This window comes from Felis catus, chromosome B1, assembly GCF_018350175.1.
Source record: "Felis catus isolate Fca126 chromosome B1, F.catus_Fca126_mat1.0, whole genome shotgun sequence".
Lineage (NCBI taxonomy): Eukaryota > Metazoa > Chordata > Mammalia > Carnivora > Felidae > Felis > Felis catus.
In genome coordinates this window covers 120,648,279-120,671,128 of record NC_058371.1, presented here as the reverse complement: position 1 = coordinate 120,671,128, position 22,850 = coordinate 120,648,279, and the positions used below count along the sequence as shown (strand labels likewise).

Here is a 22,850-nt window from a genome sequence, read left to right as displayed (position 1 = left end):
TTTTTTAATGAATAAGCTTTCTCTTCTTTGAAAGGTCTTGATAAAGTGGCAAATCTATGTCCCAAGTATCGAACAATGTAAATCTAAGTGGCAATTTTAGGACGTTACCACTTTTGCACAGAAGGGGGGATTGGATTGGCTTAAAAATGATAAATCTGGCATATCTCCTTATATCTGTGTGCCACAGTGAAGCAAAGATCAATATTTTGCCTCAGAGTCACCCTCTAGAGAGCCAAGGGCAGGAGTTAAAATCCCAGGTTTGCATTTAATTCCCCACTGTCTTGGCTCTCTGCTCCCTATTCCCTATGGGCACAATAGTGAAATATCAGGTCTTCTGGGCTTCTCCATGTTTCAGTAATGCTTACACCGGATTATATTGTTTGCTTCAGTCTGGTCTGATGACCAGAACTGCTCTTATCCACTCTCTCTGGTCCACCATTTCTAAGAAACACCCATTCCTATTAAAAAAAAAAAAAAAAAAGCATGCAGGAGGTCCCAATTCTTAGCACCTCCAATGTGTGCTCTCCGAATCATAATCTTCACACATCTATTTAAAATTTGGAATGCTTTAGTGACTACCACCTACAATTATATCCTCTGAGACTTTATATTCACTTGTTTCGTTTATTTTTAAAATGTACTTGCCAATTTTGATTTTAAATCAAACATGAATTTCTTAATCTATCAAATGGAAAAGGGCTAATTTCATAAGAAAGCTGCAACAGACTGCGTTCCCTTCCTTAATAAAAAGCCATACTTAAGGGAGATTTTCCACTCTTATTTAGTGCCTAGTTTTTGCATTAAAAAATTCTCAAATAACTAAGGAAACAGATTAATTATAAGGTCATCTTTAAATTGACATGTAATACCACAACTCTTTAAGTCAATCATTACTACTCAAAAAACATTGGAATAATTACGTAGAAAGACTAACAACCAAGTCCCATTGAAAGTCTCGTCTAGTACTGTTGTGTACTGATGGTCATGCTGTTAAACCCACTGGTTTGTGACTTGAGTGAAGTTGTTTTGAACTAAGGGTGAATTTGTTTACATCGAGGAAACCGTGTTAGAATGTTAGCATCAACATCTGTTGTTGTCAATAAGCACTCAGTGGCCTATCTATTGATGGGTGCCGCTGGGGACTTATCAATAAGAGCATAGGGCAGAGCCACTGTGATGTAAGGGACTTTGAAACGTTATATACCAAGAATTTGTGAGGCCTTACCAAGAGTATTTGGTTGGGGCAAAGGTACCCTTTCCTGATCTAAATGTCTCTCCAAAGACCTTGGGCAAGGCTCGTTTGCGCAGCACATATACAGAGACCTTGGACACTAACTCCTGCCATGGCAAGGTGACTCTCTGGAGGAGTGGTGAAAACGGAGCTGGAAGATCATCTTGCCCGCCAACATCACCAGCGCCTTCATTCCCCTAGCAACACACTCTAGCAACAAGGGACTTTTGCTTTACCCTGGCAGCTGGACGTCAGCTCTTGGTTAGCTAAGCCAACTCTTCTGAGAACCAACTCCTAAACAGTTATACGTCCACTACATTTCAGCTTTATTTCTTTCATCTCCCCTTAGCCTGAAACAATAGTGTAATTAATCTATCATTGATTTGGAGCCTGTTACTTCTTTATTGTCTTATTAGGAGACATTACCCCATATGCTATTGGCTCGTGAAATATCGTTATAAATTATAATTCCCACAGTGAGCCTGTGTTAAATTATTGGCAAAGACAATCTCACTCTCTGAGCGTAATTTGCCTCAACAAAACAAATGCTTTGGTATTGATAGATAGTCAATCAATGTATTTCTGAATGAAGGAAAAAAAAATGAATGGATTTTTTTTTTTTTTTTTTGGCTTGCTCACTCAGAATTTGGGGAAAATTACTGTGGTACTAGAATTAGTTTAAGAAGAGAGAATAGAAACAAATGGCCTGTTCAGTCTAAAAGTATGTAATTATAAAAAGGATAGTCAATAACCAAAATAACTCAGAAACTGAAACCTTCATTTAGTAAGTGTCTTTTTTGAAGCACTCATTACAGGAAGGAGACTATGGATGCCAGATGGCGGGGTGGACCAAGAGGCCACACCCAAGATGAAACAGACATGGTCAACAGTGAGCAACAGTTAGAAAAGCAAAAAGGGGACAGGAAAAAAATCACTACGAAAAGTCTGAAGGGCTAACTTGCTTTTAAGGCCATATGTGAATACAGGATCACAGATAAAATTTGCAGTTACTTGTGATGTAAAATTGACCCATAACAATAAAAATGATATCACCTGGATACAATAGTGCTTCGGTACTTTTAGACTCATAAAGTGCTATCCTATGGCATTTCAGAAAGCAGTTCAAATGTTACCTTTAAAAAGAACATTTCTTGGGGCGCCTGGGTGGCTTGGTCGGTTAAGTGTCCGACTTCGGCTCAGGTCACGATCTCACGGTCCGTGAGTTCGAGCCCCACGTCGGGCTCTGTGCTGACAGCTCAGAGCCTGGAGCCTGTTTCAGATTCTGTGTCTCCCTCTCTCTCTGCCCTCCCTTGTTCATGCTCTGTCTCTCTGTCTCAAAAATAAATAAATGTTAAAAAAAAATTTAAAAAGAACATTTCTCTACCTTTAAAAATGTTAGTATTATATATTTATTGAAGTATGCATCAGTAAATGTAAATCCTTTTTAAAAATTTTCAGACTTGTGATAACTGATACTTACTAGACTAACACTCTCTCAGCATCCCTAAGTGTCAGAAGTCATTCAGGAGAGAGTCCTCCTTTCGCTTCTTTTTACCACTTGCTTGATGGCTATCACTACTGGTCAGAGTGGATCCAAATCTTACTACCAGACACCAATGAAAAATGTATTGTGAAATGCAGCTGTCAAGAATAGCTAAAGCCTAGCTTATCTAGCTCATTCTAAGCACATATAGAATGACAAACAGAACACCATAATTCCCAGGATATATAACTTTGGGTTATGGTTCTCCAAGACAGCCAAAAAGCTTCAGTTTCATAAAATTTTCACTATCCAACTTAAAGACACCCCTTTAGGCATGACAGTGAGCCATTTAGGCACCCGTGGGAGGGAGTGCTTTTCTTAAAGTTACATGTGCAGAATTCACAACTGGCAGACAAGAAATATAATCTTTTTATCACCATATCATTTAAAATCATCCTTTGGCATAAATTTCCACCCTTCCCCCCAAAAAAATCAGGATTAAATGCGGGACCACTAGTAGATTAACACAAATGTAAGATATAGGTTACATCCAGTGAAAAGTAATTATGTCTACATACACACACACTCCACAAAAATCAGAGTGTAATAGTGTATATTACTCTAACAATAGAGTTTATGTATTTTTTATAAGGCCCTCGATAGTGCCCCACTTCTTCAGAACTGTAGTTCCCATCATCCTTACCAATCACAGTGCAATCACACACCCAGAGGTAATTGAAAGTTGAGCAGAGGTGGGACAGTCACCACAGAATCTGTGTCTGTTATTTCATAGGAAAGGAATGGAGCCATTCTCAATATGCTAAACACACAAGAATGATGGCTTGGCAAAATTGATCGTATGTGTGTTCAGTTCCATATTTCTCAATAGCCCCAGAGGATATCAGGGGATATCTATGATAATCATGATAGTATACAGTTGATCCTTGAACATGAGAATTAGGGGCACCAACCCCTTGTGTATTTGAAAATCTGCATATAACTTTTGATTCCCCAAACCCTTAACTGCTAAGAGCCCACTATTGACTGGAAGGCTTACCAATAACATAAATGGACAATTCATACATACTTTGTATGTCATATGTATTATATACCATATTCTTAACATAAAGTAAGGTAGAGAACAGAAAATTGTGTTAAGAAAATCATAAGGAAGAGAAAATACATTTACATTCCTATACTGTACTTATAAAAGATACCCACATATAAGTGGGCCTGTCCGTTCAAATCCATTATTCCAGGGTCAAATGTACATTCCACACTTCTTAAATATCTCTTATTCCAGATTGCCAAACAATACACTGTTACAAAGAGGGGATTTTAAATAATTTAATATTTAAAAGAGATATGGCTCAGTTATGGCATACTTTCACTTTCAGTGAAATGTCCCCTTCCCTGATCGAAACACATAAATGAAGTCTGTATTATATTGTCGATTTTTTTTTTTTTTGGAATATAACTTAAATCAGGAAAATGTCTTCATTCCCAAAAGAATGTGTTCAGTCATTCATAATGAAACTCAAAATAGTCTTTGATTTGCTAATACTCTACATATCAAGCTATATTTTAAAAAATGACATATAGGGTATATGCATTCAGTAAGTCCTGGAGAAAGAAAAATGTCATAAAGATTCTATCCATTACTTAAATGTAAACTAACTAAAAGCAACTTTCCTTTATAAGCCTAAAGTTTGAGAAAATACCTCTGAAGTTGCTTTTTAGATAAAATTTTCTTAAAACATTAACATCATGATTTTTGAGGATATTTACATTTGTACAAAGAAATAATTTTACAAACAAATAATATATACTTTTGTAATGGAGACATAAACAGTTCAAAGTGCAGTAAAAGTTCAAAGAAAATTAAAGGAAAAAGAAAAGAAAGAAGAAAATTTGTTTTTATGACCTCAGGATGATAAATTTGAGTTCAGTTCACCAGGCTGCCAAGTTAGATTGTATTAAAAAAAAAAAAAAGCCAAATCCTAAATAGCATGTGAATTTTACTAGAACAATTTCCCATAGGTATTGGCATTGCTTACTCCCCACCTAGCCAAGGGGGACCCAATTATTATTCACACCAAATGATAAACAAAACAAATGATAATCCGTCACCAATCTTTTCTGAACTCCCTTACCTCTAGACTCTAATTACCCAAAGGGTTTCCATTCTTAAGGGACAATAAAGTGTGTCCCAGAAACAAGGACAGACTCTTGGATCTGTTTCTCCATAAGAGTCTATTTCATTTGCATTGGAAATAGGATTTACCTCTCTTTTTTAAATGCAAATAATTTCCCCATCCCAGATACAACTATTCAAATAACAAACTGTTCATGAATAAGCACAGAACAATGTGGATCCTGGTAGAGACTATTTGCCACAAGTCTACCACCATTTGGTACTGCAACAACAAAGGAAAACAATTACAGGAAATTTCACTGCAATTATTTATTTATATACATTCATAGAGTGGGGACACAAAGTTGATTAAGTCATCAGGAGCTCACCTAAGTTGTATTTTATAAAAGTTAATAACCAAAGAACAGGTATCTAACGAAAAGGAAAATATTTTAAAAATATGATTACTGAAAGAAAATACAGAACACAAAGCAAACAAAGAAAGAAAACCGGCAGACTTTTGCGAAATACACAAGTATTAGATGGGAGAAACACCAAGCTGTATAAAGCATCAAATAAATTAAAAGTTTTGTGACACTGTAGAAATTCTGTGGTGATGCTAATGTGTTGCACAAATTTCTGGGGAGAAAGTCCACAGTTTTGCAGACTTTCAAGAGGATCTTTGAGCCAAAAGGGCTAAGACTCCCTGCATCACAGCTTCCTCATCATGACTATGATACCCATTCTAGTCTAGTTGCTCAATTACATGCTCATCTAGATTATTTTTTTTTATTTTTTTTTCAACGTTTATTTATTTTTGGGACAGAGGGAGACAGAGCATGAACGGGGGAGGGGCAGAGAGAGAGGGAGACACAGAATTGGAAACAGGCTCCAGGCTCTGAGCCATCAGCCCAGAGCCTGACGCGGGGCTCGAACTCCCGGACCGCGAGATCGTGACCTGGCTGAAGTCGGACGCTCAACCGACTGCGCCACCCAGGCGCCCCGCTCATCTAGATTATTAAAGTGAGGGTCAGATGATTTCTCCCAATCCATCTCCCCTAATCCATCTAATCCCCAAGCATTATGGTCTGGCCATACCCAATTACTCAATACCCCAAGTATTCCATATAATTTCATACCTTTCCTCAAGCCTTTCAGAAATAGTAAGGCAAAGGGTCTAAAAGCACAAACTCAGAAGCCAAAGTGCCTGGGTTTACACCCCAACGTCACCAAATTGTATGATCCGGGGCAAGTTGCTTAACTTCTCTACACTATAGTTTCCAGATTTGGAAATAGAGGATTAAACAAACTAATGTGTGTAAAATGCTGGGAACATTATTAGCATAGCAAATTCTTCATTAAGTATTCCTTATGATTAACAAATTGCCTTGCTCAGCTCCTTAAATGCGCAACCTCCTTATCATCCTGATTCAAATAAATGTCACAACTTCTGAAAAGACCCAAAGCCTGCTTTCCATCTGAATCACCAGTCCTTGAGTAGCAATTACTTAATAAAATGTCCTTTGATCACCAAAATACAAAGTTTTCTCTATCTCTTTGCCCTCAAATCACAAAACACTTGCTGCCTATACTAATTTTCATACTTTTGCTCTCAAAAGACACCCACAGATTAGTAGAAGGGTTTTTTTAATGTTTACTTATTCTTGAGAGAGAGAGCACAAGAGAAAACAAGCAGGGGAGGGGCAGAGAGAGGGAGACAGAGGATCCTAAGTGGGCTGGCAGCCAAGAGCCCTATGTTGGGCTCCAACTCATGAACTGCAAGATCATGACCTAAGCCAAGTCAGGCTTAACAGATTGAGCCACCCAGGAGCCCTAGAAGGGTTTTATGTTGTTTAATAAATGTGTACAAATATGAAATTACGTTCTTAAATATCATTTAATCTCACTCTTTAATTTTCTAGTTGAAGAAACTGAGGCTCAAGGAGACTACGAGTAGCAGTGATGACAATAACAATAAAAATAACAATGAAATAATCACTTATATACCACTTACTATATCCCAGACACCGTTCTAAATACCGGATATGTGTTAACTCATTCAGTCTTCATAACAATCCCATGATGCAGGTACTATTATTCTATTTTTCATATACAAGAACACAGGCACAAAGAAATTCAATAAGTTTATCAAGGTCACATAGCAGCAAGTAAGTAGGGGAAGCCTGGGCTTAAAGCAGGCCCCCTGGCTCTAAGAGCTGTGCTTTTAATCCTTGTGACTTTCTCTCTGTAGATAAGGAGAAACTCATCCAGTGATCCAAAAGTAATTAATGGAAAAGCCTGAAGTACACACGGAGTTCTCTGAATTCCCTGCTAAGGCTCTTTCCTTATGAGTCTCCTCTCCCTTACCCAGAGTGATGGCCATAGCAAGCATTCAAAATACATTGGTTCAGTGATTTCTTGACCCACCTAATTCTCTGAATGCAATAATATTTATCCCAAATGCACAGTCTGTTCCTTGAACAAACTTCTCATTTGGCTTGGCTGTCTTCTTACTTAATCGTTCCCAGTCTTGAAAGAGACCGGAACAGCCCAAGGAATAACGGTTTCAGTTTTTCACTTGTAAAAAGTACGAGGTCTTTGTTGCAATTTGGTTTCTGATGGATTGACTCAAAGGCCAGAGGAGCCTCTGAAGTTTTCCCACACATGAACATCGAGCTCAGGTGCCACCCAAAGCCAAAAGGTATCCCATCAATGACTGCTGGCTACCTCTCAGGCTAGTCTGTGATTTTGTTTAAAGCGTGCCTCCCCAACATCTGTTCCTTAAAGAGCCTGCCTAGTCTACCTGCCATTGCCTGTCACCAGCAATACAGAGCAGAATCTGAGCTCTCTAGGCCACAAAGCATAGTGGTTCTGAGTTCTGAAGTCCCTCCTCACTTATCCTCACATTCTGGCGAGGAAATCCTTGAGAAACCACAGTTTCCTCACCTGTGAAATGGGGATATTTACCTCAAGAGGCTGTTAAAGGGATTAAAAGAGAACATACTTGTAAAAGTGCTTAGCTCAATACTTGAATTTGCTAAGAATAAAAATATATTACTTGTTCCTGTTGTGCTTCCCTGAATTCCCACGGCATTGCTTTCGCTCCGCATACCAGCATTTCGTTTCAGCGCGTGAAAACTCTTCTTTACATTTGGCTTATTCGTGCCTCAAAAACCCCCAAGTATTAGCATATAAATGTTTGTACCATATGGGCTACCGGGAAGGAACTTATCTTGCCAAATGACATGAAATATAGCCCCAAGATAGTTGTCTAATTAAGAACTGTATCCATCATCATGGGCATATATGAAATTCTTACTAGTAGTATATTGTGACCTTAGTGGAAAGGTCAGAGAAGCAATGAATATGAAAGCCTGGAGACCACTGAGCCTTCCAAGACCATCAGGTTTTATGTGTGCAGCAACATTTTCCCAATAATAGCACTGGGCTAACAGATACATTATTTAAAAAAAAAAAAAAACACCATTTTCTGGGAGAGAAAATGTTCCAGAACATTTGTGTAAAACACATAGTTTTTAAATGTTTATTTTATTTATTTTGAGAGAGAGGGAATAAACCCAAGCAGGGGAGGAGCAGAGATAGAGAGAGAACAAATCTCAAGCAGAGGGCTCGAACTCAGGAGCCCCGGGTTCATGACCTGAGCTGAAACCAAGAGTCAGAAGTTTAACCAACCTAGCCACACAGGCACCTCTATGTAAAACATATTTAAATGGGCTCATTTATGGCAAGTCTTCATAAAGATTTGAATATGTTATTGTATCTTATGAGTACCCAGGAGGGAAATCAATCATTTCCCAAGTTTTTTTCCTATAAAATTCAGTCTACCAGACATACTGTATTTTGTGAAAGCCTACTGTAAATAAATAACCAACTCTATTTTAACAAAGTAAGTTACTAAGTTCATGCAAACATGAATATTCAATATCAGTAAAGCTGGCCAGAAATTATAATCAAAATCATAAACATGTGAGTTTGTTTAAGCTGAAGGAACATTTGTCTATCAAATTCCAAACAAAAAAACAAAAAAACAAAACAAAAAAAAAACCCCGCCTAGTGGAAGGCTTGCTTATTTCCGATTTCTACTTATTCATATATCCATCATACTGAACAGTGTACCACCATGCAATAAAAGTTAACATCTTTTAGTCTATAAAGCACAGGTTGTTTACTTGATGATACACGAATACAGCTCTATAATATTGATTTAAGTCAAATATGATTTTTTTTTAAGTTTTTTATTTTTGAGACAGAGAGAGACAGAGCATGAATGGGGGAGGGGCAGAGATGGAGGGAGACACAGAATCGGAAGCAGGCTCCAGGCTCTGAGCCATCAGCCCAGAGCCCTATGCGGGGCTCGAACTCACGGACCGCGAGATCGTGACCTGAGCTGAAGTCGGACGCTTAACCGACTGAGCCACCCAGGCGCCCCAAGTCAAATATGATTTAAAGATACCAAATGCCATTAGTCGCTTTCAAATCAATAACGAATAAGTGCCTTACATTTTATCTGAACTGAAAACCACTCTAGCTATCTGTGTGTGACTGCTCCATTAGGCAGAAATATTATTTGGAACAAAGAACTATTTTATGAATATAAGATTTTCAACTTAAAAAAAGTATTAAACATTAAAACAAAATCTATACATACATAGTTGAACACTTTCGTATACATGATTTCATTCAATCTTTATAAGAGCCCTTTGTGATAGGCATCATAAGATTCATCACTTTATAGATGAAGAGAACAAGAAAAATGTGCTTACGTGGCATGGTGAATATAACACAGGTAGTGCGTGGGGCCAAGATGTATTCCTAGAGTCTTGACTCTAAATCCCGTGTCCTTTCCACTAAACCTCACCACATTAACCTGCAAATGCCTGCACATTGCAGGTTGTCAAAGGCAGTTGCTATGACTCTTTTAAAAAGCTAATTAAGGAAGAAGGAAACCAAAGACTTCCAACCACAGGAAAGAATATCTCTGATTGTGGATGTTGATAGGAATATCACAGCTGCAGGCACCTTCCCTGCCCTCCTTCGCGTTGAAACACAGCATTCTGCATCTGTGATCTGGGGCCAAGCCAACCTTTCAACATGCTAGTCAGAGGTAACAAAGACTATCGATCATTTAAGTGTTTACTCAGATTAATTACAATGAATTTTTGTTCTCAAAATAAATTATGTCCCTTCTTATATTAGGGGCTTATAGGAAAGAAGTTTGGGCAATGCAACTGTGCTTGTCCCCAGGGCTCCGGACCCCCACCACCTATTGGGTTCACATCCTTTTTCTGCTACCTGTTGGTCTCCGTCTTCAGGTGATTTATCCAATCTCTCTGTGCCTGAGTTTTCCTCATCTGCAAAATGCAGATAATAATATCACCTATCACACAAGGCTCTTGCGAGGATTGAACAACACACTACATGCCACGTAAAAACTTGAAGAATGCCTGACATGTGCTAAAGTGCTCAGTAAGTGCTTACGATTATTACTATGAGACTTGTTAAAACAGCAGAAAAAGCATAAAAATAACAGTAGCTCCCTGAGTTGTGTCTTCCCAAGAAAGAGAGCAAGAATCATTACAGACCTTCATTTAGAGAGGACCCCCCATCCCTTAAGATACACTTAGGTTTTCAGTATTGATCAATGGCTCTATGGAAGAAGTTCTATTTCTACCTATTAGATAAACCAAATTTAAAACTCAAGAATGTGATTCCTCCCACAGCAAAATAATGTGTAACAGCACCCTTTATCAAGCCAATGTGCTCTGGGGAATCACTGATGTAACTAGCCAGCAAAATCCCCTGGGAGAGCTCACTGAAATAATCAGTGATCAAATGCAAAGGGCCAAATTGGGCTCTGGAAGTCTTATTTTGATAAACTCTGAACTGCACAGAAATCCAAACCACCCGCACACTGATTAGGCACATGAGTGTAATTAGCCATAGCAATTCTCCTCCTAGTCATTTTCTTTATTTTCATTTAAATTAATAGAACCCCTTAGGTGAAATGCAAGAGAAAAACGTTAGAGAACACAACTATTCACTCTAATAGCAATAATCAAGTGTTTTCATTCTGACGGTGTAATTATGTAACGGCATACCTAAGAAAATTCTCATGTTCTTTCTTTAGATTTTGTACTGACTCAAGGTTGCACTGAGGGAATGTCACTTTACCCAATGTAATATTTACCTTGTTGATAATTTACAATGATAACATTTGTAATTAATAATGTAAATAATAATGTAAAATATAATATTTCACTTACCAAATGGAATACGTGCCTTGATGCCAAGAGAAAATTATCTTGAAAAGTTTTAAAAATCAATGCAAATTACTGTAAAATTAAAGAAAAAAAAACTGTTCATCTAACCAAGAGATATTAAACAAAATATAGGGGACTACAAGTAGATTTCTCTTCCTAAAGAATACTTGTATGTCAATAAAGAGGGTTATCACCAAAACACCGAATGCTTTCATTAATGCCTGTTGTATTGATTTCTCCCAAATTCCTCATTTCTAATATTACGAAAGGAACAAAAAGTTTTCTCAATTTTCTCTTGTGCCTAATTAACTATTAACCACCCAGTTACCTATTAAGCAAAATATAATTTCTTCTTAATTTGTTGCAGCGCAAGCACTTCCTTCCCTGTGGTAAAGAAAGGTAAACAACAGCGAAAGGGAAAGAAGGCTCACTTATGTGTTTCAGAAACAAGGACCCGTTCACCGTTCTAATCCAAATGTCCCTTTTAACTCAACAAAACTAACCTTCAGTTGTTTTCATTTAGGCATTTTTAAAATCCCTAATTTAATAAAGCTAATAGAATTTGCTCTAGAGCAAACCTTGTCCTGCTGACATACTGAATTTATTCTAAGACCCTGCTAAGCCATTTAAAATGTGCAATATACTTAACTATATAGTATAAAAAATGTTTGCCGTTTAGCAAAGATTTAGAAATATAACATGATCAGTTTAAGATTAAAGTTGTACTACCAAAGCTCAATAAAAACAGAATTTAAGTAGCAGAGAAATATAAGACATACTCAGTATGTAACAGACTGCATTATCACCGCATTTAGAGAATCTTTTATTAAATGACTATCAGGCTTAATTAAAAGAAAAAAGTACCTAAGTCTTGAACTTTTGTATCAACAATGAATATCTGGTAGAACAATCTAAGAATGAAGGTGCTTTTTGAGGCAACTTTTGGCTGACCTGCAAATGAATCCGAAACAAAGATGCTTCACTATCAATAAATTAAATGGTTTTATGTATGATTTCCCATTTGGAAACACTAGCCATTGCACCATGTGAGGGAAAATAGTAATATGGTTCCCAAATGAACTTCAATTATATGAAGTATTTTTCCCTCATTTGCAGAATGAATGGCACTGTCTGAAATTAAGGAATTAGTAGTGATAACAAATAAGTCAATTATACTTTTTTTAAATCCTAAATTCACTTTACTGTTGTGAGTCATGGTGCTATGAATTATATTTCCCCAGCTGATCACCAGATTGGGGCCATGCATTCCCAAAAGTGAGTCCTTCAAAACTGCGTTCTAGAGCTTTCCACTTGCTACAAAAATGTTCTGTTGATTTTAACAGCCTACTTAGGATTAAACAAAATCAACACATGCATCTATGGTGAATTATATCAAAACCACTTTGAAAGAGAAACTACTGAAAAATCCCTTCCCTAAACTGTTATTCGAATACCAATGGTACACCTTCAATGACCAGGGAAAATAGAAATGTTCCAAAACATACAAAAGTAAAAGTCTTAGATATGCTTTTAAAATTTGTTGCAGAAATGAGCTACACTAGTGGGTAAACCGAGGCTAGACATTCTGTATGGGTTTGATTCAGGCATAGAGCACTTTTCCCTGGTGTCAAGAGGTTTGACTATTTGGATTTGAGACCTGGCTTTCCCATAACCGTATAAAATAAGTGTTTACTGCCCTCATTTCACAGATTAAGAAAAAGAGGTTAAACACACTGTCCAAGTTCACACTAATATTAAGTGGCAGAGTTTGGATGCACAGCGAGGTAAATCTGGTTTAAAATTTTCACATGATATCATGTTAAGCTACTTAATTTATTAGGTAAAATTGGAATGCTGAATAACTTACAGAAACATAATCCCTTTTTAGACTATCAAATCTAACTTTGTCTATACGCTGAGTGAGTGAAACAGTATGGTACTACATACTTAAACATGCCAGTAAGTCCTCAAGTTAGCAGACAAATTTAGGCAGAGCTCAGCCACTTACTGGTTACCTAACTTCACTTTCAATTGCTGTTTCCTTGTTTGTAAAGTGAAGAAATAATACCAGTAGGCTCCAGATCCCTTTCCATTTTGAAAAGCCACATAGTAGTTTTGAGTATTCGTCTCTGATACAGAATCATTGTACCTATTCAACAAATCCCAAGAACATTCCCCAGAGCTACAGTTTTGGAAGGAACACTATCAAAAACAGAAATCAGCAGAAGGCGGGTCTGTGCTTTCCACTGTACAGTGTGAATACTGTACAAAATTGTCCGAAGGAGTCAGAAACTGAAGGCCAAAATTCTGTCCCCATTGGATGTGTCAAACCTTGCACGTTTTCCACTTCCTACGGGAGTGGGTCCAGGCCAGCCAGAGTCCCTGAGTGAGGCTAAAGAGATCTACGTTTTATTTATTTATTTTTTAAGTTTTTGTTTATTTTTGAGAGACAGAGAGACAGAAAAGAGCGGAGGGGCAGAGAGAGAGAGAGGAGACACAGAATCCGAAGCAGGCTCCAGGCTCTGAACTGTCAGCACAGACCCCTATGCGGGGCTCAAACCCATGAACTGGGAGGGAGATCATGACCCGAGCCAAAGTCGGATGCTTAACCGACAGAGCCACCCAGGTGCCCTGAGATCTGTGTTTTAATAAAGGATTTGTTTGTCCTTTCAAGGTGGGACAAGAAAAAAATTTCAGTGGTTCTATGTAGTCCTCTCCACTTTCTGGAGCTTGAGGATGAACCCCTTATATTTCAGAAAAGCCCTCAAAAAGAAGACTTTTAATTGGTGGAAAGAGAAGGAGGGAAAGAAAAGGAGAAAAAAATTGTAATGAAGAGTTTTAAGGGGAAAAGGGAATGGGGAAAGAAAAAAAAAAGGAGGAGGAGGAAGAGTATCATCAACTACTCTAAGAAAAATTCCTTAAAAACTGCACTGCTTGATTGAATGACTCCCGCCTTTTTTGTTAAGTTAAAATGTGGAAAAAATACGGCATCCTCTCCCACTTTCACTGTTGAATATTTTGCTCTCACTTTTAAAAACAATTTTTGCTACACCCAAGTTTTCCCATAGCTTCTCACTGTATAAGGTCAACTTTTGCTTTCACAAACACTAGCAAGGCTGAATAATAATTACCCACAGTTCAGATTCCTTTCCAGAAACAATTCATTTAGAGAAAACAAAGGAAAAAATCGTGTGGAACAATTGGAAAATCCAGTTCATCCAACATCCAGATAAGATAGGAACACAAATAATAAGAATATTTCAGCAATGGGGATAAACTCTAAAACAAATTGCTCTCTGGGAAAAGGAACCAGAACTAATGGAGTAAATGGATGTGCAGGGAAAAGTGACAGGTTTTGAGGGCTGAAATGAGCATAACTACAGATCTTAAAAAAAAAAAAAAAAAAACACAAAGCTCCAAACCAGACATAAGCAATCACCAACCAATGAAGAATGTTCTCTACCACTATTTACCCTCCATAGTTTTGACTGGATATCCACATGCTCCTTCATATCAAAAATAAACACATGGTCCTTTGGAGAACATCTGCTAAAGACCTGAGTTTATTCATTTATTTAAAAAGCTATGGTTAAGTGCCGTTTGTTAAGTGTTATGTATCAGATACCGAGCGAGGTGTTGTGAATCAATGTTAAAATTCTACTTGTCTGCAGAGCACAAGAATGGGGAATGATGGAAGTGTAAGACTGGGGTTCTCAGATTCACAGCCAAAGTCTGATATGCTCCAATTTTATCATCTTGTGCTCAAATTTTCCTATTTTATCAATACATCTGGAAAGTATGATATTCAAATTTGGAATTTAAATGTAAATTATACAATATATAATATAAAATTTGCACATCTATTAATAATACGGGCTCATGTAACAAAAATGAGAAAATAAATTAGGGAAAATGCCACAAAAAAATTTCAAAGATAGCTGATTTAGTGACAAATATCCTTGCACACGGTGGTGACAAGCCAGCTCTTAATAGAAAAGTGCAGAAATACATAAAATCACAGTAAGATATTTAAAATCTAATGTAAAGTTGGTACTTAAAGAAATACATAGAATATTGTTGATATTATTTCCATTAGAAAACTAATATTTTTGCCTCAATGATGGTCATTAGATATATCTGTGACATTTACAACTCATCCTTCCTTAATGACATCATCGATATTTTATATGCAGATTCTTCTACTTATAAAAGAGGCAACCAACAATAAACAAATATGCATAACATTTTAATAAAGCCTTTTCTCCCCTTAAAAAGTATTCTGTAGTATTGTGAATACTGCAGATAAATAGAAATACAATTAAAAGTAGAATTCTAGTATATCATTTTTTACAGACAGCTTTCAAATCACATCTTAAGAGTAATACTAGCATGGAGGCAAAGACAGAAGAGAATTAACCTCTTCTTAAAAATGATTAGATGTGATAATAAAATCTTATCAAGTTAAACATCTAGCCTCTCATCTAGCTTTGGGTAGACAAGCCTATCAGGAAATGCCATTTGTAAGTTATTTCAAAAGAGAACTTAAATCATAATATTCTGAATCTTCCACAGCGAACAATAAAACTTTTATTCCTAGAAGCTAAATTTTCTTTCAATTAAAGCAATCTTAAAAGTAGTCAACACCTTGAATGAAATGAGTATTCAACACACATGGAGGTCTTCAGAACTGTCATCTTGAGAAAGGCCAGTTAACAAATTGTATTTCACATAACAATGCATATCGATTTCTAAATGTACTGTTTTCAGTTGCAAAATGAAATGAGAGAATTCAAACTCAAAATCAGATTTCCAAATTTCCCTCATTAACAAGATAGACAAGGGGCGCCTGGGTGGCTCAGTCGGTTAAGCTTCTGACTTTGGCTCGGGTCTTGATCTCACGGTTCGTGGGTTTGAGCCCAGCTCTGGGCTCTGTGCTGACAGCTCGGAGCCTAGAGCCTGCTTCAGATTCTGGGTTTCCCTCTCTCTCTTTCCCTCCCCTGCTCACGTGCTCTCTCGCTGTCAAAAATAAATAGACATTTAAATTAAAAAAAGAACAAGATATACAAATCCATAACTTTACAGCATCAAGAATGGAACTAACATTACATGATATGTAGCCAAATGAATGTTATTGAACATGATCCATAATGATCATTTTCCATGAAGTTAAGTACTTATAATCATGAGGTTTGATGAACATGCTCTGGTTTCTTGCATGCCATGTTATCATTATAATCAGAAAACTGGAAGAAATTTTCTCCAATTAAATATAAAACAGATGATCACACTTAGGAAGAAAACATGTTTCACTGCCACTTATATAGTTAAGATTACAAATACATATGAATACTTTCATCACAAAGGAAATCAGATTATTTAGCATGCTAATTTTTACAGCAGACTTAAATCTTCAAATTCTTTGAGACAAGTTCAAGGAACACATTTTTCAAATAATACTATATATACCCAATGCTTTGTTTCTCACAATTACTTCACAGCATGTTTTGTGATTTTTCCTTTTTGTTTTGTTTCCTTTCTTTGCTAAAATAATAGTCCAATGAGAAAGGGAAAATTAATCTATTAGTTTTCACTAGAAACATTTCTATTTCTATTTTCATCCCCTTTTTAGTAATCAAACTCAAATATAATCTCTTATATAGATAGTATTGACACTAAATTTTATTTAACAAAGTTACTGATGCTTTCTCAGACGGCGATTAATAGGTTTTAATAAGATTATCTAGCTTTGAGGCACCTGGGTGGCTCAGTTGGTTGAACGTCCAACTTTGGCTCAGGTCATGATCTCATGGTTTGTTGGGTGGGCGGTGGTTCGTGGGTTCAAGCCCCATGTCAGGCTCTGTGCTGACAGCTCAGAGCCTGGAGCCTGCTTTGGATTCTGTGTCTCCCTCTCTCTCTCCCCCTTCCCTACTTGCATTCTGTCTCTTTCAAAAATGAATAAATGTTAAAAAAAATTTTTAAGTAAAAAAAAAAGATCTAGTTTTTCTAATGCTCAAGGAAAAATATACTTGTTTGGATGCAACTGCCATTATGGAATGATAGTGTGTGTGTGTGTGTGTGTGTGTGTGTGTGTGTGTGTGTGTGTGTAATTATTCTTCCTATTACGTGCAAATGAAACACTAGTTATTTTACCTCTCCAATTGTCCCATTCACATGAGGATAGTGTCTGTGATTTAGTGACACTCATGTACGTTATCAGTAACACATACACACTCACACACATTCAAAGGTTAAACTATCCATTCAGAGTAAATTACAGCCCATAAGCTAGCTAATTCAGTAAGTTTGGTAAACTTACAGCTTTACCTTGAGGTTTGCATTATAAAATGTTGCCTAAACCCAAATGGCCCCTTTTTCCTTAAACTCCTCCTATGATTTCATTGAAACAGACTGTCCTATTTGAATAACACCATTAGAAAGTCCAAGTATCTTGTTCCAAATCACTCCACACCAGTCTTGTATCAGAAATTCCAAGGAACAGAAAATTTTTATTATCAAAAATGACGTCAAATAGAGTTCAAAGATTCTAAGTAAAACTCATTTATATAATAATTTGATAAAAGAAAGACTTCCAAATTCTTCCTATGAAATGACTTGTTTCCATAGATTCCATAAGTTGCGTATGTATTTTCCATTAGTTGCTAAGTGGTAGAAAGCACTAATTCCAACTGTATATTCTGTGAAACATGAAGTGCTGTGATAGAAAGGTTATACAAGGACAATAAAAAAAGTCATACCATAGTGCCTCTTATAAAGGTCTCACATGGAATTATATGAAATACACAGCTGCCTCTGTAGTTGCTATGTCTAATAGAACTAAACAAGTCTGCTCATATTAACATGCTCAGAAAAATAACATCGTATATCAACGTAATAAAAGATTTCTAATTTTGTCAGATCTGGTATGTTCTAGGTCATATCACTTAAAAGGCTGCTTTAAAGAGAAATCGTATTTTGAGAATTAAAAGGCAGTCTACTCGGCATCCCTTCACAGATGCAAAACAAAAACAAAAACAAAACAAAAACCCGACAACAGTTCTTCAGGACTCTAAACCTTATGCTCATTTTGCTAAAAAAAAATGAATGCATGAGAAATTATTTCAAACAGCCCACTTTTTGAAAAACCACATACAAAAACAAGTCCAACATCAGTGACAGGAACATAGCTAGAAATGTAAGACATATTCCTGGTTCCTGAGTATCAACCTTTAGGGATGACTCCATTTCATCAGATCGGACACGCCGTAATTTATAGGAAGACTTACAACTCCAAATATATTTAGTACACAAGAATCATATATAACACCATCAGCTGGTAACTTTTTAAACTGCTTTGAGGAATAAAACACACTTCCCGTTGAAAGCAAGTTCATGCCTTAGTTGCTACCTGGTAGGCAAGGTAATAATAAGTTCACACATGCTCTCTCTTCTTGACTGTGCGCTCAACACTATCAAAACACATTTAAAAATAGGAGATATCTAACCAAAAGGAGGTATCCAACTAAACCTTCATTTGTTTTTGTGTTCTTCAAAGATCTATCCTATTGAATTTTTCTCATTCCTTCTCATAGCTATAAAATAACTAGTAAAATTTAGGAGCTCGGATTATACATGAAGTCTGAAATTCTTTAAATTATTATAAACACTTAACAAACTTTTTAGGCCACTTGGAAAATCATTGCTCTGTTAGTGTGTACTATTACTTCAGGAGTCATTTGAAGTCACAGTAGTATCCTGTGGTAAGCACACTGTTTCATAACCCGGAGAATTCTACTAGGTATTTGCACTGAGATTCAAAGATGAAAGGAAGGCCCAACATTACTGGGCTCACCAGTTGGCTACAATGCTGGATGCTCCAAGAGGCATTATCTAATTAGCTTCTCATGACAATTTTATTAAGGAAAGCTGAAAAATAAATAAGAAAGCCAGACAAACCCTCTTCCTAAAAGGGATAGCACAGATACCTGAAATCAATCTAGACTCAACATAACAGAGATCTACTTTCAGAGCATCAATTCTGGGTAACACAGGGCAAAACTAAATGGGACATCCTTGGATTATTTTTCATAAAAATGAGTATCAGTTGAGAAAATAAAATTGTGAGGCAAATTACAAAATTTCTAGATTTCATAATATAAAAAATCTTTACCTTTTTAACTATGTTTTTTTTTAATTTTTTTTCTTTAACATTTATTTATTATTGAGAGACAGAGACACACAGAGAGTGAGCAGGGGGAGGGGTAGACACAGAATCTGAAGCAGGCTCCAGGCTCCGAGCTGTCAGCACAGAGCGCGACGCGGGGCTCAAACTCACAAACTGTGAGATCATGACCTGAGCCGAAGTTGGTCACTTAACTGAGCCACCCAGGCACCCCTTAACTATGTTTTTAATTTTTTCAATTCAATATACATTTCAGACCATTCTGCCTTATAATCATGGCTACGGCTTCCCATTTTCTTGGTTTGATGAAATTGAGGATGAATATTTGAGAATCACAAAATCTCTACCTATTGAAATCTTCCCTGTTAAAATCTATATTTACTTATTCTGATACATCATGTTTAAAGATAAATCCATTCCTCCTCACAATCCCAGTCAGCACCACCACCACCAGGATCAGTGAAACAAAAACCAACCCTAGAACAAGCTATATCAAAAACTAATCCCAGGTATTATTCAGGAGCTTTTTGTTCATTTTCTTTCCTCCCTCCCTCCTTCTCTTTCCCTTCTCTTCCCTTCTCTTTTAGTGTAGGAGAGAGAGCCATTGAATTTCAAAAAATATATAAGAGAATCACATTATAATGTAAATGAACAGAATTCACTTTCACAAGGTATCAGATACCTCAGTTTATAAAACTTTCTACCCCCCACCGCACCCCAAACACACCTGAAAAATACACTCAATAACAATAGTACACAATAATTGCTCCTTTAATCATTTTTCCAGTTTTTAAAAATAATATCACACAAAAGACTAACTTAATTTTTCCTTCATTTCTGTGAGTTTGAGTAAGCGTGCACTAGAGGAAAGGGTTCTCCTTATACTCTTCACGTTACCCAACGTCACATATGGAAATCTGCTTATTTTTCCCAATTGGTTATTTTATCCCAAGGCCATGACTATCTATCTATTGGCAGGCATCCAGGAATGGATGATTCATTGCACTGATGAAAACGTGGTTCATAAACATTTATTTATATCAAAGATAGGCCAATTGTAGGAGAATAGAATGAGGATCCACTCTTAATCAAACAATAAAAAATATGAATGAACATTATTAAAAAGGAATATGCTTAAGCCTATTTAAACATAGTCATTCTTGTTCCAATATTTCCTATGAAAGCTATGTCCTACATGGAAACACAGATATCAAGCTGGATTAGCTGCAAAGACACAGTTAAAATTTAATTATCTATGCCAATCGTACAGGTCACTGATGCACGTAATCCAAAAAGTATTTGTATGTGAAACACACATTTGGGTATCTCTGATAACCTATTAATGCACATTATTTTCAATAAAATAACGAAGTCACTCTGAAATGTCTTTTCAAGTCTATTTGTCCAGGTTCCCAAGCTTGGCAAAGTATTCACATTAGCTCCTGCATTCCCTCCATTCAAGGGATGAACTAAGTAGTCTCCTAGACTAATGGAAAGATTGGCTTAAATTTGACCTTGGCTCTCTCTTTATAATTAGCTGATTCATTCCCCAGGGGAAAGAGGTAATTAACTTACTGGTTCAAAACTTCCTTAGGAAAGAAATGCAACTGTCTCACTTAAAAGACTTTCCTTTTTTCTGCAGATCTAATGCAATCTCAAATTTAGATAGAAATGATAATTTATAAACTTCTTTCAAAAGTATTAGCTCCTTGGCTCCACACAAGAGCCCATGACTTAGTTTAAAGTCAGAGAGCCCTAAAACACAGACAGGATAAATGATATTGCGAAATCATAATGCTACTTACTAGATAAAACAAAACTAGAATTCAAGGTTCTGGACTCTTAGTTTGGTTCTCTTCCCCTGACTCCACAATGCCATATCCATTAGAATGTCATACCAATATTTATGGTGTAGCGATGTTTCTTATTGAAATAATGTATTCCCAAAGCAAATCTGGACACACTATAGATCATCTATTCCAGAAAATTCCCTTTAAAATGAAACCTTTTTCTCTTCAATCTCCTTCCACAAACCAAAATGCTTTCAAATAATACATAAATATCACAAGTTTCATATATGATTTAATATTATTTTAACAGCAACACTCCAGAATCTACATGTAACTTTGAATCTAAAATAGCCTCTCAAAAATGTTAAATGAAATAAACTTAAATACAAGCCCTTTGTAAAATAAGAAATGCAGTTTTAAGAATTGCCTAGAAAGTGGGCGATCTTTAATCTCTTTAGACACAAATCTATAAAACTATTCCCATAGGAGAAAAGAAAATTAAAGAATAAACAAAATACTGGGTCACCTGGGTGGCTCAGTTGGTTAAGCGCCTGACTCTTGATTTTGGCTCACGTCATGATCTCATGGTGAGTGAGATCAAGCCCTGTGTCAGGTTCTACGCTCACAGAATGGAGCCTACTTGGGATTCTCTCTCTCCCTTCCTTTCTGCCTCTCTCTCTCTCTCTCTCTCTCTCTCTGTCCCTCTCAAAATAAATAAAGAAACATTTTTTAAAAAAGAAGAGACAAAATATTGAACTAATGAACACTAATAATACCCCAAATAAAACTAAGTTATGAAAATACCCAAAACTGAAATTATTTAAAATAATATAAAAGATATGAAGCACACATAATTATAGACTTATATATGTTGGTTGAATACATAATTTATCATGTAAATCAGAGAACATTCTGGGGAATGAAAAGGGTACTATTAATAGTTACACTGGGACAACAGGCATAAATAGGGAATGTCCTGGGAAATAAACAGGACATATAGTCACTCTGGTTTTATGTCTTCACCAGCTAGATATTTTTCAAGGATTCCCAAGCATCTTGATTTTTTTTTGATGTCAATATTATTTTTTTCCTTCATTCCCTCCTATCCCCATTTCTCTTGTACGATCCAGGAAAATATTAGTCAAGCCACTTAACTTTTTCTTTCTCTGTATGTCCTATTTTGTCTATTAACTAAGGCAAGAAATGTTTATTAGTCTGAAAATCTCCTTTAAAAGCTATTACTTCTACAAGCTTAGCTTTATGACCCCTGTGTTTCCATTTCAAAATGTCATGGCCAGAGCCCCAAGGAGAAGGCAGCAGTCTGGTTTCTGCCTGTGCTAATATGGTGCTTTATTTCTGAAATCACCTAAAAGTGGACTTTGGAAAATGTGCTAAGGCTAACTTGAGGTGGGTACATTAACAAATGTCAAGTCTTCTGAAATTCAATATTAGGAACAAATAAGGAAATCTGGAGGGGTGGGGTAGAAGAACAAGTCCATTATTAATAAAATGTCTCACTGTCCAAAATACAGTTTGGGTTTCTGAAGACCTTTTCATTATCTGTTTATGCTTAAAGCCTTCCAATGAGATCTCATTTTCTCCAGAGTAAAGCCAAAGCCCTCACCAAGTCGTCCCCGTTCACCACCCACAATACCTCCTACTCTCCATCTCCCGCTTCCTTTACTCAGCATCAGCCAACCCAAGACTCTGAAATTCCCAGACAGGCTGCTGCCTCTGGGATTTAGAATTTGC

The 22,850-nt window shown here is 36.5% G+C and overlaps 1 protein-coding gene across 4 annotated transcripts in view; it reads right to left on the bottom strand.

The window, feature by feature from the left end:
• The window catches only part of PPP3CA (protein phosphatase 3 catalytic subunit alpha), a 325,335-nt gene that overhangs the window by 169,874 nt on the left and 132,611 nt on the right, over window positions 1–22,850 (bottom strand). The window contains exon 1 of one of the 4 annotated variants that reach the window (XM_019829166.3): window positions 11,133–11,286. The exons of the other annotated variants lie outside the window; for them this stretch is intronic. The gene's annotated coding sequence lies outside the window, so the exon portion shown is untranslated. Of the gene's footprint in view, window positions 1–11,132; window positions 11,287–22,850 lie in introns of those variants that run through there. 4 annotated transcript variants of the gene reach the window in all.